The following is a 19,167-nucleotide window of genomic DNA, read 5'->3' as shown; positions in this document are numbered from 1 at the left end:
TCTTCTGACGATAAGTACACAAGGACGCCTACATGGCACCAATCAAGAGACGGGGACAACTGTCCCACGATCTCCACTTGTCTGCTGATGACAGAAGGGACAACAAGGCCGACAACAATGACACGTGGCTCCAATCAAGGTGCGCCAGCACCGACGAGCATCTAGAAGCCACTAAGCAGTCGAGGCCAGCGAGGCAAAGAGCATATTCGTTGTTGTCCGTTTCTGGCCCAAGGCCCATCAGCCCACAACCTCTTACACCTCTCCGGCTATAAATAGAGACCTTCATTCCTCAGGTTATTCATTCTATTCTCTCGGCTCTTACTCTTAACTACTTAATTACTCTCAAAGCAGTCGCTTATTCTCACGCCGGAGCCCGGTTAAGAGGGAAACCCCCACATTCCCCTCTTAACGAGTAACGGTGTTCTGTTTTGCAGGTTGATTAACCAGTCGGAGCTCAAATACCTCAAAGAAGATTAACCACTATGATAGGAACATAAACCCCTCTAATTAATACCTTAATTAGATCACTGTTTCTTCATTGGCGCCCACCGATTTTTTCTATAACCACCCTCATCTTCTTTATTTGAGCCTTTGACATCTTTTCATCCTTCGACTATGACTGGTCAAGGAATCTTTCCAGAGTTCGGCTTCGGAGCCAACTCTAACACGGCCTTGGGTGAAGGAGTCCAAAACCTCCAAGCCCAAGTCGAAGAAATAGGTGAAGTCGAGATCACCAACACGGGGGGTCAGCGCGGGAGCGTTACCCGTATCACACAAATGGTTACCCCAGGTAACAACGGCGAAGGACCGTCCAACCCAGCGCCACCTCAAAATGTATCTGCATTACTTGGCTTACCAGAGGGCGAAACCCCAGCCTCGTGGTATGCCAAGAACATCGCCACTATCAATGCAGCATACCAATCGCTCATCGCGCAGCAGGCGGTTTTGACGGCAGAACCGTCCTTGGTCACCCCTCCGAGTCAGGGGATACGCCAAATGCCACCACCAGCCAACATACCAGGCAGAACCAACAGGCCTCCCCTACAAGACGTTTAAGCGTACAAGACACGCGCGATACAAGAGGGGAAACGGATAGTTACTACGAGTATCCGTCGAACCTTCAACGAGGCCCTGTTCACAGCCGGCTTACGCCGCGCAACATTAACAATGAATGGGAAGAAACCGACCCATATGATCCTACATGGGAAGGCGATGAAGAGTCGTCAGTCTTTAATCGTTTACCAAAAAACCATGAGTACTATAAGCCAAGACAACACATTGGCTATACAGAAGAGGCTGAACGAGATTTCCGCCTGGCATACAGACCAGCGGAAGCTGCGGAACACTCCAAGTTTATCCCGAAAATCGCACTCGCACCACTCTCACGAGAGAAGCTACCCCCAACCGTTGGGAAATTCAATGGGTTGACTGACCCAGACGACCACGTCAGAACATTCACGAGTGTGGGCTGCATGGGAGGTTGGAACATGCCCATGTGGTGCCACCTGTTCATTCAAACGCTTACCGGAGCGGCTCGCGCCTGGTTTGACAGCCTTCCGCCCGGGAAGATTAAGTCATGGACAGATTTCAAGACGCAGTTCTTAAGCTACTTTAGCCAACAACGTCGCTATCAGCGTGATACGGCGGAAGTAGAAGATATATGGCGAAGGGATGGTGAAGGTCTGGAGGACTTCATCACGCGTTTCAACAAGGAATGTTTAGAGATTGGCGGCGTCAGTGAGCAACTCATGCGCTGCCACTTCAAGAAGGCTATACGCTGTGATAGCCTCATTAGAACCATCACAGGCAAAGATGGGATGCCAAAAGAGTGGGATAAGCTGATGGAAGCAGCGAAGATCGTCGCGCAAACCGAGGAATCCCTTGCTGGTGGAAAGGGTTATTATTCCGAGGATCGATTCTCAAGAGCAAACGAGAGGCCGCGCGACAACAATAACAAGCGCAACAAATACAAAAACAACGATTGGAAGTCTGAAAGACCCAGAGGCCGTGACGACAGGCCACGTTACAGAGAAGATGCGCGAGATACGATTGACCGAATCGGTTACAAGAAAGCAGTCAGAGACGACAACCGTGACAAACACTGGACTCCGCTCACAAAAACTCCAAAGGAGGTATTGATGACGGAGAATGTCGATTTCAAGGCGCCAAGGCCAATGACAAACAAGAAAGGGCAAGACCCTAACTTGTACTGCGATTTTCACAAAGACTCGGGGCATTTGACCGATGACTGCTACAGTTTGCGCCAGGAAATCGAAAGAGCGCTCAAAAGCGGCAAGCTAAGCCATTTAGTGAAGAATGTGCGCAAGGACACCCGTCAGCTCCAGCGTCACGATGAAGGCAGCCACAAAAAGGTGAGACGGCTAGAGACTCACATGGTCAACGGACCAAGATACACCGCGAGAGAAAAAGGCAAACGGCCCTACGAGCCTTCTTGGCAAGAACAGCAAGTCATATTCCCAGTAGTGCGCGGCGGTCCTCGCGCTACACGACCCGTCGTCATTTGATGTGTGTCGGTGTGTATATAATTTAGATATATTTTTAAGCCCTTTTTACACTTTTAGCCAAGTTTTAAATTTATAAAACACGATATTTACTAACACTAAACACACATATGGGCAAGTGCACCCATCGTGGACGTAGTATAGTGTTGGTAAGATACCGAGGTCGTCCAAGGACACAAGAGCTTTTAATACCGGTTTATCCTCAACGTCTAATCAAATCAAAAAGTTAGAAAAATGTTTTAAACTAAGAAAAATAAAAACTAACTAAATGCTGAAAAATAAAATAAAATAAAAAAAACAGATAGACAAGATGAATCACTTGGATCCGACAAGTGTATTAGTATAACCTTTGATTATTTTCGCACTTTTGCACTTGTTTAAGAGATTATCTTAGTTATTGTAGTAGGCCCCTTTTTCGGAGGTGACGTTACCCTCAACCCAGTAGTTTGAGTCAGCAAGGATACAATCCTAAAGGGTTGGATTATTGAAAGATAATGAATTAAGTTATTAATGCAAATTATGGTAGGCCCCGCTTTTGGCGGTGACGTTACCCTCGGCTAAGTAGTCTGAGTCAGCAGGGATACAGTCCTAAATAGCCGGGTTATAGTATTAATAGTAGTTAGCTTATGAGGGGGTCAAAGAGTTTGGATCCCCGCCATCCAATACCTATGGGCATTGAAGGAGATCCTACTAAATTTGACCCAGGTCCCAAGCAGGACCTCTAAACGCTGAACAAGGGCAAGACCTTTACCAAACCGTTCCCTTAACCCCCGACCAGGTAGCCAACATACCTCCATATAGACCGTGGAGATATGAATGGTGAAAATCTTTTATTTTATATAGACAGTAAAATAATGCCAAGACACCACGGACAAACGATAAGGAAAGATCACCTTCAACATAAGTAACTAGTTATTAAAGTCATTAATACAAAACCAAATAAAAAGTGCAAAAGATTAAAAATAAAAAGTATTATACTAAACACTTGTCTTCACCAAGTGATGTAAGAGACTTAGGCAAACATGGCCTTGATTGTCAAGAACTCTTACGATCAATCTTGGATCCCGAGACGACTCACACACTCTATGATGGACAATGGATGATGGTGGTGGATGATGGTGTTATGATGGTGGTGGGTGGTGGATGAAGTGTGAGAGAGGTGGTGTGCCAAGGGATGAGAGAGAATGAAGCCAAGCTCCTCTATTTATAGGCTGAACAGAACGCTGGACACGGCCCCGTGTTCGCTGAACACGGCCCCGTGCCCGTCTGACATTCTCTCTCTTCATTAATTGTAATTGCGAATTACAATTAATGCGCCTGCTGTACTTTCAACACGCCCCCGTGTCCGCTGGGCACGGCCCCGTGGTGAGCAATGGAAGCTTCTACTGGTTTGTCTTTTCTGCTGCTTCCTGGGCACGCCCCCGTGTTCACTGGACACGGGGCGTGTTCAGGCTCTGTTTCTCTTCTCTTTGTCTTGGGAGGTGCCGTTGAGGGTCCGGGCAGTTCACTTTTGTTCCTTTTCTTGTATTTATGGTAGATTTAGTAGTCTTTTTGCTTCTTTTGTGATTTTGAGCTCATTTCATCCTGAAAATACAAAAGGAAGACAAAAACACTCTTTTTCCAACATTAGTACTTAAAAAGGGTTAGTTTTATGCCTTAATTGATGTGTTTTATATGTTGCATTTTACACACATCAAATACCCCCACACTTGAACTTTTGCTTGTCCTCAAGCAAAACTCTTTTAATGTGGCTTACACTCCCAAATGGAATAGGTAGAAGAGAAGTTTTTTTTAACTTGTCCTAGAGTGTCGGGAATCCAAGGTTTGTATAGGTTCTATTTTTATTTTATTTACAATCTTATTCGTCATGGTTTATTTTGAACTTTACATAAGATAAATTACTAAATTTGGCATAGCATGCCTTATTAAAATTCCATTTATATACAAGTTCACATACCTCACGGGAGATCACTCAATCACTCGGCCGAAGGTGTATATTTAAGTGAATCGCTCGAGAGCGGCACGGATTTACATTTTCCATATGCTTGCCAAGCGATCAATCCTCCTCCTTTTTAACTTTTTACCTTTGTAAATATCAAGAGGTCTTTTGGGGTGAAGGCTTGGGTTTAAAGGTGGGTGGTTGGTTAGTGGTTAGTAAAAAAGGGCGAAAATTGTAACAAGTGTCGGTTTTCGTAAAATACCTTATTTTTGGTGACATTTATTTTTGAAGTATTTCTCCAAACAAGCTTTTTGTAGCTTATGTTTGTTTTTGACTTCATCATATTTATTTATTTATTTATTTATTTATTTATTTTTTTTTTTTTTTGATCGTCACGTAAAGGGTATGTTTATGAAAAACCGAGTTTGTCACTAAAATAAAGGTGAAAAAATGAAAAAGGTTTTTGGTGGGTAGAAAATTGTTTTGGGGGTAATGAAATGAAAGGTTTAGGCTCAAAGGGGTTTTCTAGGGGGATTTTGGGTAGGTAAAAAAAAAAAATGAAAAATAATGGTTTTGAAAGAAAAATAGTTAGTCCTAATGCCTCCATCATTTACTTACTTGGGTTTAAGTTGGTAAGGACCGGGAATGTATCGTCGTGGCAAGTTCTAGATTTGTAAAGACCGAGCGGCTATTCACACAAGAAACGAAAAATGAGCATTTAATCTAAGTATGTGTATTTTTATGCTCAATAAAGGCTCAAAACTCACTTTTTGTGGGAATGGGTTTTTAATGTGACCGAGCATATATAATCGAATTTTAGCTAGACTTGTTATACCGTTTCATAATTTTCTTATGTTAGTTCTTTTTATCACGACGCTATCGGTTGTAAGTTTGTAAAAATATAACCCTTTTATGACTTGTTATTTCCAACTTAAACTAAGACAAGTAAATAAATAAAAAAAATTGAAAAAGTTTTTGAAAAAATTTGGGGTGTTTAGCGGTTCCAATAGAGTTTTGTGTAAGGCTTGTTTTAGGATTTTGCAAAATTCCAAGGTTTTAGCATCCCCCCCACACTTAAATTACACATTGTCCTCAATGTGTCCAAAAATAGAGTTTTTGGCTGATTAGAATATGTAAAAGTGTGTTTAAAAACAAAGATTTGTGTTACTGGCACCCTGGACACGGCCCCGTGTTGACCGGGCACGGCCCCGTGGTCAAGTGCCAGTAACAAAAATTATAGAATTGAAACAGAAGCATGGACACGGGGGCGTGTTCGCTGAACACGGCCCGTGTCCAGTTACCTGAACTGGGTGATTTCCTGCAGGGGGCTCAGCACGGGGCCGTGTTGGTTGGGCACGGCCCGTGTGGAGCCTTCTGTTATGGAGATTTTTGTCGGTTTGTTCTGTTCTTCTGCATGGTTCCATTTTTTCTCGTTCCCTTTTTCATCCATTACCACCATGAGTGTGTTTTATTCTGCAAAAAGTAAAAGATTAATCTTAAACTAAGGATAGATCCGCGGAATGCCTCCGTGGTGCGCCACGTTTATAAGGGTCCTTGGCTAGACCCAATTCCTGGTCACACGTCATTTGATTGGGGTGCCTTGCCTCCCAAGTTACACCGTCGGAGAGCGGCATCCAAGCTTGAGTCGATAACCTTCATGTAGTGGACCGGGTCGTCATCCTCTATTCTTTTCCCAACTCCGAATTTTACCTCATCGTCCCCATACCTCAACGTTAGTGTCCCTTCATTCATGTCCACTACTGCTTGTGCGGTGGCAAGGAAAGGCCTCCCTAGAATAAGGGGGACCTCGTTGTCTTCCTCCATGTCGAGTATGACAAAGTCAACAGGATAAACAAACCTGCTTACCCTTACCAAGACATTCTCGATTACACCTTGCGGGAACTTGACCGATCGATCCGCGAGTTGTATGCTTATTTTTGTGGGGCTTGTGGTTCCCAAGCCTAGCCTTTTGAACATTGAAGAGGGCATGAGGTTAATGCTTGCCCCTAAGTCGGCTAAGGCATTGCGAACGGGAGATTCCCCTATTGAGCACGGAATCGTGAAGCTTCCGGGATCGATCTTCTTTTGGGGTAGTTTATTGAGTACGAGGGCACAGCATTCTTCGCCTAAATTAACTAATTGCAAATTCTCAATTTTCTTTTTATGTGTAAGGAAGTCCCTCATAAATTTAGAGTATTTGGGCATTTGGGTTAGGACTTCGATAAAAGGAATATTGACATGCAATTGTTTTAGCAAACTTTCGAACTTTGCGAATTGCTCGTTGGTTTTTTGACGAATTAACCTACCGGGGTACGGGACTCGAGGAGCCTTGGTAGGCTCTGTTGATGGTGGAGGGTCCTTCTCCTGCAGATGTGTTGGCGTTGATTCTTCCGTGGTTGGAGGTATTTCTGCAGGCCCTACGGTTCGGTTTCGTAGCGTGATGAGGTGAACTTGTGCCTTCGGGTTGGTTTCGGTATTGCTAGGTAACGCGCCTTGTGGTCTTTCGGAAAAATTTTGAGCTAGTTGATTTATTTGTTTTTCTATATTTTGAATGCTAGCTTGTTGATTCCTAAAGTTTGATTCTAATTGTAGGAATCTTTCCGAATTTTTCTTGTCAGTGTCAGAGACGAGGCGAGATATAGTATCTTCGAGCCTTTCTCTCCCACTTTGTTGTTGAGTGAAATTTTGTGACTCATTTCTTGATTGCTGAAAGTTTGTTCGTTGTGGTTGTTGGTTACTACTATTGCCGGGCTCCCTCCAACCAAGGTTTGGGTGGTTTCGCCATCCTTGGTTGTAGGTCCCCGTTGGAGGACCCGACGGCCTAGGTCTATTATCAATGTAGTTTACCATTTCTTGTTGATCGTCCGTTTCTTTCATGCAACTCCAATTTTCATGTGACCCACCACACCCTTCACAAGCCATGACCGAGACCGTTTTTGTCATTTCTAATTTTTTTATTTTTGAAGAAAGGGCCTCGATTTGGGCTTGTAAAGAGGTGTTTTCGTCTACCTTATGGGCGCCCGGGGCAATAGTTTTATTTCCCCGGGGGGTGTGCCACTGAAAATTGGTTTGAGCAATTTCCTCAATCTGATTATATATTTCGTGTGGGCGTCGATTACCTAAAAGTCCCCCGGAGCTAGAATCAAGTGTCTGTCTAGTATGTGGCAACAATCCATTGTAGAAAGTGGATACTTGTTGCCATATCGCGAGGCCGTGATGGGGACACTTGCGTAGTAGCTCCTTGAACCTTTCCCAAGTTTCATATAAGGATTCCCCGTCCTCTTGTGAGTATGTGTTAATTTCAGCCATTAATTTAGCAGTTTTAGAAGGAGGGAAATACTTATATAGAAATTTTTGGGCTAGTTCATCCCAGGTGTTTACCGATCCAGCTGGGAGGGTGTTGAGCCAAGCTTTCGCTCGGTCTTTTAGTGAGAATGGAAACATACGAAGGCGGATGGCGTCGTTTGATGCTCCATTGATCCGAAATGTATCACATATTTCTAAGAAATTAGTTATATGTAGATGGGGATCCTCGTCCGCGAGCCCGTGAAAGGTTGCGGAGTTTTGGAGCATTTGTATCAAGTGCGGTCGAAGTTCGAAGTTATTAGCTTCGACATTCGGGGCATTGATAGCGGCGCCGAGATTACCTACGGTGGGCCGTAAGTAATCCATGAGGGTACGTTGGTCCGCCATTGGGGGTGGGTCACCCGAAACTTTCTCTTGGTTTTTGGCTTTTAACCTTTTTCTGAGAAAGCGTTCGGGTTCTTCTAATGGTTCCTTTATGTCTTTATTGGAACTGGAGCTCATACACTACGCGAGGTTGGCGTCGGGTTCCAAGTCCTGCAATAAAAACAGAAAAGAATGTTGGTCAGAAGGTTCACCACGGCCCCGTGTCGAGCGAACACGGCCCCGTGGTCGGAGATACAGTGGTTGTTTTTCAGATCCCAGTCACTGGAAGTTGGACACGACCCCGTGTTGCACCGACACGGCCCCGTGGTCAGCCTCCTGTTAACTTGAAAAACAAAAACTGCCAGTGACGTTGCTGAGCACGGCCCGTGTCCGACCAGGCACGGCCCCGTGCTGAGATCTGCAGAAGCTGAAAAATCTAAAAAAAAATCCTAAAAAATTAAAGAAAAATAAAAAGATGATTAGGCCGTTGATTCCTAACTTTCTTAAAATCCTTGTGTCCCCGGCAACGGCGCCAAAAACTTGATGTGTGTCGGTGTGTATATAATTTAGATATATTTTTAAGCCCTTTTTACACTTTTAGCCAAGTTTTAAATTTATAAAACACGATATTTACTAACACTAAACACACATATGGGCAAGTGCACCCATCGTGGACGTAGTATAGTGTTGGTAAGATACCGAGGTCGTCCAAGGACACAAGAGCTTTTAATACCGGTTTATCCTCAACGTCTAATCAAATCAAAAAGTTAGAAAAATGTTTTAAACTAAGAAAAATAAAAACTAACTAAATGCTGAAAAATAAAATAAAATAAAAAAAACAGATAGACAAGATGAATCACTTGGATCCGACAAGTGTATTAGTATAACCTTTGATTATTTTCGCACTTTTGCACTTGTTTAAGAGATTATCTTAGTTATTGTAGTAGGCCCCTTTTTCGGAGGTGACGTTACCCTCAACCCAGTAGTTTGAGTCAGCAAGGATACAATCCTAAAGGGTTGGATTATTGAAAGATAATGAATTAAGTTATTAATGCAAATTATGGTAGGCCCCGCTTTTGGCGGTGACGTTACCCTCGGCTAAGTAGTCTGAGTCAGCAGGGATACAGTCCTAAATAGCCGGGTTATAGTATTAATAGTAGTTAGCTTATGAGGGGGTCAAAGAGTTTGGATCCCCGCCATCCAATACCTATGGGCATTGAAGGAGATCCTACTAAATTTGACCCAGGTCCCAAGCAGGACCTCTAAACGCTGAACAAGGGCAAGACCTTTACCAAACCGTTCCCTTAACCCCCGACCAGGTAGCCAACATACCTCCATATAGACCGTGGAGATATGAATGGTGAAAATCTTTTATTTTATATAGACAGTAAAATAATGCCAAGACACCACGGACAAACGATAAGGAAAGATCACCTTCAACATAAGTAACTAGTTATTAAAGTCATTAATACAAAACCAAATAAAAAGTGCAAAAGATTAAAAATAAAAAGTATTATACTAAACACTTGTCTTCACCAAGTGATGTAAGAGACTTAGGCAAACATGGCCTTGATTGTCAAGAACTCTTACGATCAATCTTGGATCCCGAGACGACTCACACACTCTATGATGGACAATGGATGATGGTGGTGGATGATGGTGTTATGATGGTGGTGGGTGGTGGATGAAGTGTGAGAGAGGTGGTGTGCCAAGGGATGAGAGAGAATGAAGCCAAGCTCCTCTATTTATAGGCTGAACAGAACGCTGGACACGGCCCCGTGTTCGCTGAACACGGCCCCGTGCCCGTCTGACATTCTCTCTCTTCATTAATTGTAATTGCGAATTACAATTAATGCGCCTGCTGTACTTTCAACACGCCCCCGTGTCCGCTGGGCACGGCCCCGTGGTGAGCAATGGAAGCTTCTACTGGTTTGTCTTTTCTGCTGCTTCCTGGGCACGCCCCCGTGTTCACTGGACACGGGGCGTGTTCAGGCTCTGTTTCTCTTCTCTTTGTCTTGGGAGGTGCCGTTGAGGGTCCGGGCAGTTCACTTTTGTTCCTTTTCTTGTATTTATGGTAGATTTAGTAGTCTTTTTGCTTCTTTTGTGATTTTGAGCTCATTTCATCCTGAAAATACAAAAGGAAGACAAAAACACTCTTTTTCCAACATTAGTACTTAAAAAGGGTTAGTTTTATGCCTTAATTGATGTGTTTTATATGTTGCATTTTACACACATCATCATTACTGGTATAATTGGTCACTATGAAACAGAGTACATCTTCATCGACCCAGGAAGCACAGCCGACATCATCTACGAACAATGTTTCAACCAATTCGATGAAGAAGACAAAGCGAGACTCGAGCCAGTCGATTATCCTTTGTCCGGCTTTTGCAATGAAATGGTCTTCCCTCTCGGCCAAATCAGTTTCCCTGTCACGCTCTCTGACGGGAAACATTCAAGAACAACAAATGTGAACTTTATGGTAATGCCAGTGAAATCAAGGCATGATGTGCTTCTTGGAAGGGAAACACAAGGCGAACTAAACATGGTGACTTCAACACCTCATTCTGCCATAGGTTTTCCTACCAAGACAGGCGTCGCAATCATATACGCCAAGAAAGAAGTGATGTCAACTGAAGAGCTGCGCCCAACAAAAGCGGCGAAGGTCTCTACGACCGAGCCAGAAAAATGGGTCTTAAACCGCAAGTACCCAGAGCAGACAGTGACAATTGGCCACGCCATTTCGTCAGACATCAGAAAACATTTAAAGCAACTGCTGTTCCGCAACATGGATATATTTGCCTGGACCCCGTCAGACATGACCGGCGTCCCGCGCAACATAACTGAGCATTGCTTAAACACGTACCCTTCTGTAGAACCAAAAGTCCAGCGAAGGCGCAGCCTAGGCGCGGATAAGACAAAAGCGATGAATGAGCAAGTATGTGAGTTGCTCAAGGCTGGAATCCTGAGAGAGGTAAGATACCAAAGCTGGGTCGCGAACCCTGTGATGGTAGAAAAATCAAATGGCGGATGGCGCATGTGCGTAGACTACACTGATCTCAACAAGGCGTGCCCAAAGGATTGCTATTCCTTGCCTGAGATCGATAAAAAAATTGATTCTCTCGCGCCATACCGATGGAAGTGCTTTCTGGATTGCTATAAAGGATATCATCAAGTGCAGATGAAGCTAGAAGATGAAGACAAGACAGCATTCAGAACAGACCTTGGAATCTTCTGCTACACAAAGATGCCTTTTGGTCTGAAGAACGCAGGCGCGACTTATCAACGCTTGATGGACAAAACCTTCGCAGGTGACATCGGAAAGCACATTGAGGTTTATATCGATGATCTAGTGGTGAAAAGTCCCGAGGAGGACCAAATGTTAAAAGACATCGAAAAAACGTTCAACTCATTGCGCAGCGTAAATATGAAGCTAAATCCAGCCAAGTGTTCCTTTGGCATGGAAGAAGGGAAGTTTCTAGGCTTCATAGTCACAAACGGCGGTTTCAAGGTGAATCCAGAGAAGGTACAAGCTATAGAACGAATGCCCTCACCAAGAAACATCAAGGAAATGCAACGACTAGCCGGCCGGCTGGCCGCGCTAAATCGTTTTCTCTCCAATCACGCCGCAAAGTCGTATCCCTTCATTAGCACGTTGCGCAATTGTGTAAAGAAGCAAGAGTTCAAATGGACCCTGGAAGCCGAAACAGCTTTTCAACAAATGAAAGCATGTCTGATCGAACTCCCTACGCTGACGGCACCGTTTGAAAAAGAGCCCCTTGTGCTGTACTTGTCCTCCTCGGATAAAGCAGTAGGGTCAGTATTGTTGGTAGACAGGAATGGTGTGCAAACCCCGATCTATTACGTCAGCAGGGTACTCACAGACCCAGAAACAAGATATTCCACAATGGAAAAGCTGGTTCTTGCGCTACTACACGCCTCCCGAAGATTGCGCCGATACTTCACAGGCCATGTGATAACTGTGCTTACCAACTTCCACATTGGCACTATACTTCAGAAGCCTGAGACATCAGGCAGGTTGGCAAAATGGGCCATTGAACTGGGCGGCCATAACATCTTGTACAGGCCGCGCCCAGCCATTAAGGGGCAAGTCCTCGCCGACTTCATCACAGAAGTGCCGGCTGATAAGATCAAGGAATGCGAAATGATAGAGACTCCCAAGGAAAACACAACAGAGGAAACTTGGATGCTTTACACTGACGGGGCATCAAATGAAGATGGCGCGGGAGCAGGTTTACGTCTAGTAAGCCCAGAAAAGCACGAGTTTGCTTACGCCATTAAGCTCGACTTCAAAAACACCAACAATGAAGCTGAGTACGAGGCTTTTCTGGCAGGCTTACGCCTCGCCATCAAGATGGGAGCAAAAAACTTGCGCGCACATGTTGATTCACTCCTGATAGCCAGTCAAGTGAATGGCATATACGACGCAAAGGGAGAAGTCATGGCTTTATATCTGGAACAAGCGAAAGAATTGCTCCAACAATTCAAAACCCACGAAGTCATACATATCAATCGCTCAGAAAACAAGCCCGCAGATGCCCTGAGCAAACTCGCCTCGACTTCCTTTCAACATCTCGCCAAGGATGTAAGGATAGAGGTACTCAAGAACCCGTCAGTATTGCTGCGACAGGTGAATGTGATCGAAAAAGGGCAAACATCGTGGATGACCCCCATCATCCAATACTTGCAAGAAGGGGTGCTTCCCGAGAACAAAGCGGAAGCAAGAAAGGTCCAAACCAAAGCCCTACAGTACGAAATGAATGACGGTATCCTGTACCGAAAATCCTTCCTGGGACCACTACTGCGCTGTGTGGACCCCCAGGACGCGAATTATTTGATAAGGGAAATCCACGAAGGGATTTGCGGCATTCACTCCGGACCACGGATGGTTGTCGCGAAGATCATGAGCGCCGGTTACTACTGGCCGGGTATGCATGTCGATGCAATGAAGGAGATCCGCAAGTGTGACTCTTGCCAGAGGCACGCTCCAAAAACGCTGCGCCCTAAAAATGATCTTATCCCCGTGTCCACCGCATGGCCCTTCCAACAATGGGGAATTGACATGGTGGGACCCTTCCCGGATGCTCCCGGCGCCGTAAAGTTCATCATAGTAGCTGTCGACTACTTCACAAAGTGGGTAGAAGCCAAAGCCCTCGCATCCACCACAGCTATGATTGTGCGCAAATTCATATGGGAGCACATCATATGCAGATTTGGCCTCCCGCTCAAGATCGTGACAGACAATGGCACCAACTTTGCTTCGGACGATCTTAAGAACTGGATGAAGGAGATGAACATCGAACACACTTTCACCTCCGTTGCGCACCCACAAGGCAACGGACAAGTGGAAAGTGTGAACAAATGTATCGTCGAAGGGATAAAGGCCAGATTAGGGACAAGGCGGCGCGGATGGGTTGATGAGCTCCCAAGCATTTTATGGGCTCATCGGACCATGCCAAAGACGAGTACCGGCGAGACCCCTTTCAGCCTGGTCTATGGCTCAGAGGCGGTAATCCCGGCGGAGATTGGCCTGCCCTCGCCACGCATGACAACGGTCAACACAATTGACAATGAAGCGGAAAGGCGCCTAGACTTGGACCTGTTAGAAGAAAGACGCGAAATCGCAAGAATCCGAGAGGCCAAGTACAAAACCCAGCTGGAAAGGTACTACAACACAAGGGTTCGCATTTGTACCTTCAATCCAGGGGAGTACGTCTTTCGCAACAACGAAGCATCAAATGCGGAACGCCCAGGGAAATTGGCACCTAAATGGGAAGGCCCATATCTGATTCATGAGGTCCTGGGCAAAGGGGCCTACAAATTGCGCACCCTAGATGGCCACATCTTACCAAGAACTTGGAATGCGCAACAATTGCGCAAATGCTATATGTAATCTTTTCGGCCTTGCGCCATTTTTCAATTCGCTACGCTGGCTACGAGCCATTGGCAAATATGTATGAAGGCCTAAGAGCCAACTTCTGACTTGAATGAAAACATACGACATGTTTTTTCTATTACATTTTTTCGTTACAAATGCATGTTAAACTTTTGATTAGCGCGAAAACACTACAGCATTTCAAGACGGTTCAAACCACCTCCAAGGTCCTCCGCAAACAAAGCGCGATACCGGACGATCACCTAAATACTTACAAAACGCTTCCATTTATTCGAGCTAATTTAGCACAAAGTTTTATAACAATGCAATAATTGCAACGGAAAAAACAAAATGTTTCATTAACAACTTGCGCAACCGCGCAGCATCATACATAAGAACATTCAACGAAATTACAAAGGCACAAATGCCTACCAACTAACTACTCAACAAACTCTCCTACTCTTCGCGAACGATCTGGTGGTTGGCAGCGCGGGCATTGGCCTCCCCAAGAATATAAGTACGATATAACATCTCATGGGGTTTTGCCCTTTGCCGATTGACCTCACCAGGGGGGAAGGAATTCAAAAACCATTCGCGCGAAGCGCCAAACTCAATAAATGTATCCTTCTGTTTTAAGCTCCAGGGGGCTTGATGGAGGACATCGCCGCGCTCTTCTTCAGTATATGTCTTGTAGTAGATATCTCCAACGGTATCTTTCGCCCCTATCACATCAGGGTTATAACCCCCAGCTCCACCGGAGCTCGCGCCGCTAGAAGAGTAGCGGCCAGACCCTTTCGAAGTGAGAACAGGGCCGGTGCTGGTTGGCCTGGTGACCTCAGGACCTGGAGACTTCAAAGGCTGATCCATAGCCTTTTTCGCCGCTGCCTCCTTCTCCAAGGCCTGCTTCCTGGCCACCTCAGCCAGCCTCTCCTGCTCCGCCCTCCGCTTCCTATCCTCCTCCTTTTTCTTCCTCTCCTCCTCCTCTCTTTTCTTTCTCTCCTCCTCTACCTTCTTCTCTTCTTCTTTCTTTCTCTTCTCCTCTTCTTTCTTACGCGCCTCCTCCACCTTTCGCTGCGCCTCAGCCGCCTTCGCGGCATCCTGAGCTGCAGCGTCAGTGGACTTAACGGTTATCTTGGGCCTTTTTACTCCCGCCTCACTGAATGTAACCGCCTTTTCAGGGGTCTTCTTCTTGATCTCTGCAAAATAAGGCAAGTGTAAGCAAAAAAGTTTTTTAGAGAAGAGAAGAAAAGAACATACCAGGAGAAAATTGATACAACGAGCGCAGCCTGCTCGTCTTCCCTATCGCAGGGATCACAACAGATTGAGGCGCGGAAGCCACACCAGTTGTAGCCTCGCTCCTACCCCTCTTTCGCCCAATAAGTCGGGCACCAGCATCTTCCTCCTCTTCTACATCTTCGGGAAAACTGGGGGTCGCGCCAGCATCGGGGTTACGAGAACCCGCGCTCCCAGAACTCTTTGACCCACCAGCACCAGCTTTTCCCTTAGCTACATGAGATAAACCTTCATATGAGTCACTGATGATCACATAATCATCCAAGTCACGTTGACGAAGGCGAAGAGTACCTTTGCCAGCAGCAGCTGTTGCGCGACTAGGGCCAGTGCCCTTGCTGGTCACCTCCGGCTCCGCTTTCTTCTTCTTCTTCACCGGTTTCTTCTTTTTCTCCTCTGGGTCAATCCCCAGGTCGCGCAACACACCTGCAAATATTTTAGACCAAGAGCTTAGCTCGCCGCTGGAAGATCCTACGGACTCCTCGCTGGAAAGATAGAAAGTTTCTTTCCCAGCGAGAGTCACAGAGCGCAATGGACGAGGTTTTGGATATTGCGCACCTTCAGTAGCAGTTGGCGGCGAAGCAAAGGCATCAGCAGCTGGAAACATGAAGTTCCCTTTAATCTGGTCATACCAGCTTTCTTCATCATCGCGCAATGGGCGAACGCCCATGGAGCCTCCAAAAGTAGAGAAGGCAGCTTGGTAAAGTTGCGCTTCTATAAACGGAGATACGTAAGTAATAATCAAAGAAATCTTAGACAAAAATCAGGAAAACGACTAACCTTGATCGCCAAGCTTTAAAACGGGAACTTCCCTACTGCTAGGTGACCACTGGTCACTCATCCTTGCTGCAACTAGAACATTTTCCCCAAACACCCGGTTAGGGGTTGAGGTCAGCTGCTGGTACCACAAAGCCGTTTTTGGGATCGGCAGATCTTCCTTGGGTATGGCCTCAGTCCATTCCCTAAAGGTCATAGCGACCGGCACGACTTCTTCCCTGATGAAGAAGAACTTGGGTTTCCAGTCATGGAAACTCTTTGGTGGATTTAACAAGATCTTCTTCGCCGCACCTCGGCTCGCAAACGAAAAAAACCCCATCGTCCTTTGCAGTTGGTAAAAGGATCGAAACTTGTCTACGGATGGCTCGATGCCATGAGACTGACATAAGAACTCGAAGTGTCTCACCCTCACCATCCCAGGTGGACTCATCTGAGATATGTGGAACCTGTAGTAAGAAAGGATACTACCCAGAAAATTGGTCGCCGGCAATCGGAAGTTACCCTGAAGAAAGAAATCTTCATATAGGGTAATATAGCCGGGTGGGGCATCAGCCGCGGTTTGGCCCTGAGCCGGATACCGGGCGTCCCACTCCGGTGGGAATCTGAAGCTCCGAACAATCTGTTCGAACAAACCTAGGTCCCATCTAAGGACTGGAACCGGTCCTTCCTCACTAGCAGGAACCTCTTGGTGCTCCTCACTCATATTTTAGAAGCACCTGGAAAAAAGAACGAAGAAAAGTTTGAAGATTTGAAGAAATCTTGAAGAAGATGAAGAACACTTTGAAGATTCAAAGACCTTTTGAGAGGAAATTGGAGAAGAAACGAAGAGAAAGTGAATCTCTCACCTTTCTCTTCGGATATATATACCCATCGCATTTAATGCGATGGGTAACCGTGCCGAATTCGCCGCTAGGCTAACCAACAGGAGGTTGCCACGTCAAGCGGGAAACCAGGAGTGACGGTTACCACGCGCGCGTGGGCCTCACTCTCCTGACATGAAGTGCAACCGCCGCAGGCGGCATGATGACACCCGTGCCAGGGGTCAACTCAAACGTCGCCCTCAGCGACTTATCTCACCAACCTGTCAGAAGTTCAAATTTCGAAGTTTCCCGCCATAAAACATGCAAGTAACTTCATGCAGAAGTCATATGAGTCGCGCCAGATATACGTAAACCACTATAACCCCGCGCGCTTAAAAGGACAAACAAGAAATTACTCGACACCTGCCTAGTACCTGCGCATCGAAAACAACAGTTTTCTACATGCGCCTTACAAGTCAGGACCAAAAGGACAATTTCCCTTCTCTTATTTTTATCAAGTCCAGAGCTCCAACCACTTGCGTTGCGCATGGTGCAGCACTGGACTGGGGGGACTTGAAGGGGTATGGTCCCAAAAAGTCGCGCAAACCTCATAACAGGTTGCACGTGAGACCATACTCCTTAGCATAACAACTTGATAATAACAACCTCGCGCAGCTCACATCACATTGTGACTTACCCCCGAGCGAGGAAGAGCACATAATAAACTCAGATAGCAACACTTAGTATAAAAACAATGGTATAAGTGAGCACACTAACCCCGCGCGGGTTAGTTGCCATCAAACAAAATCCTCTCCATAGGAAGACGCGCTGTTACCTACAGAGGTACACAGGGTACAAGTGGCAGTAAAAAGAGCCAATGAGCGTCCAGCAGGCTCTGTTCAATCGTGCGCCACGATCTTCTGACGATAAGTACACAAGGACGCCTACATGGCACCAATCAAGAGACGGGGACAACTGTCCCACGATCTCCACTTGTCTGCTGATGACAGAAGGGACAACAAGGCCGACAACAATGACACGTGGCTCCAATCAAGGTGCGCCAGCACCGACGAGCATCTAGAAGCCACTAAGCAGTCGAGGCCAGCGAGGCAAAGAGCATATTCGTTGTTGTCCGTTTCTGGCCCAAGGCCCATCAGCCCACAACCTCTTACACCTCTCCGGCTATAAATAGAGACCTTCATTCCTCAGGTTATTCATTCTATTCTCTCGGCTCTTACTCTTAACTACTTAATTACTCTCAAAGCAGTCGCTTATTCTCACGCCGGAGCCCGGTTAAGAGGGAAACCCCCACATTCCCCTCTTAACGAGTAACGGTGTTCTGTTTTGCAGGTTGATTAACCAGTCGGAGCTCAAATACCTCAAAGAAGATTAACCACTATGATAGGAACATAAACCCCTCTAATTAATACCTTAATTAGATCACTGTTTCTTCACACACCCACCAGCCTAAGGAACAACGTACCAAACTTATTTGTTTTCCAAGTTTTTTGAGTTTTAAGGAAAGTAGGAAGTTTAAGGAAGATGTAGTGGATGGAAATTTGGAGTTAATAACAGTGGAAATTGACTTCAACATCAAAGTGGTATGTAATATTTAATCGAAAACTTCTTTATTTACATGGTTTCTAAGATGAATGAAGGTTTAGTTAGAAGAAACTGTGGTTTCTTTTAACATGTTTGTGATATAAGGCGAGTCTTGGTGATTTAAATTCCCTTTTTAAATGTTTGGGACTGGATACATGCTGCTATCGATTAGTGAAGTAAACCGAAATCACAATTTAGTTTTACAGGTTGCTTATTTGCGTCTTATGTTGCTTCTACTTCTGCAGTTGGAATGAAGGTTGTCAAGGTTTGTGTTTAGCGATTGCCTCATTGGTATGCATCTTCTTCGGTTTTCACTTTTGTCTTATGGTGATATTATTCGTATTTTTAACCTCCTTATCACTCTTACAATTAACACATAGTAATACTTATACTCACGGTTAAGGGTGGGTTACGAGGAGAACCTCCATCTTGTCCTCCTTGTAACGTGCTTCATGGTGTTTATTGTTTTGCAGATCCATTCTCATAACAAGCTCAGTCGTTGACCAAGAAAAAATTAAGGATTAACCATTTTGTTGAGACCACTTCCCTCCGGTTTAGACTTAGTGTTTTTAATAACAGAAAAAAAAAATTATTGTTTGTGTAAATCTTTGAAAAGTTAAGTAATATAAAGTGAACTGTAAAATCATTATTTTGAAATAAGTTATACCTTCA

General features: G+C 45.3%; 1 long non-coding RNA gene across 1 annotated transcript; it reads left to right on the top strand.

Annotated features, from left to right (window-relative positions):
- The first annotated feature begins 18,258 nt into the window (after nucleotides 1-18,258).
- On the top strand, nucleotides 18,259-19,167 carry LOC110877669. Its single transcript, XR_002557219.2, has 3 exons — nucleotides 18,259-18,494; nucleotides 18,741-18,786; nucleotides 18,969-19,167. It is a non-coding gene; the product is annotated as an uncharacterized LOC110877669 (long non-coding RNA).

Source organism: Helianthus annuus, chromosome 9, assembly GCF_002127325.2.
Source record: "Helianthus annuus cultivar XRQ/B chromosome 9, HanXRQr2.0-SUNRISE, whole genome shotgun sequence".
Classification (NCBI taxonomy): Eukaryota; Viridiplantae; Streptophyta; class Magnoliopsida; order Asterales; family Asteraceae; genus Helianthus; species Helianthus annuus.
This window is presented reverse-complemented; position numbering and strand designations above follow the sequence as displayed.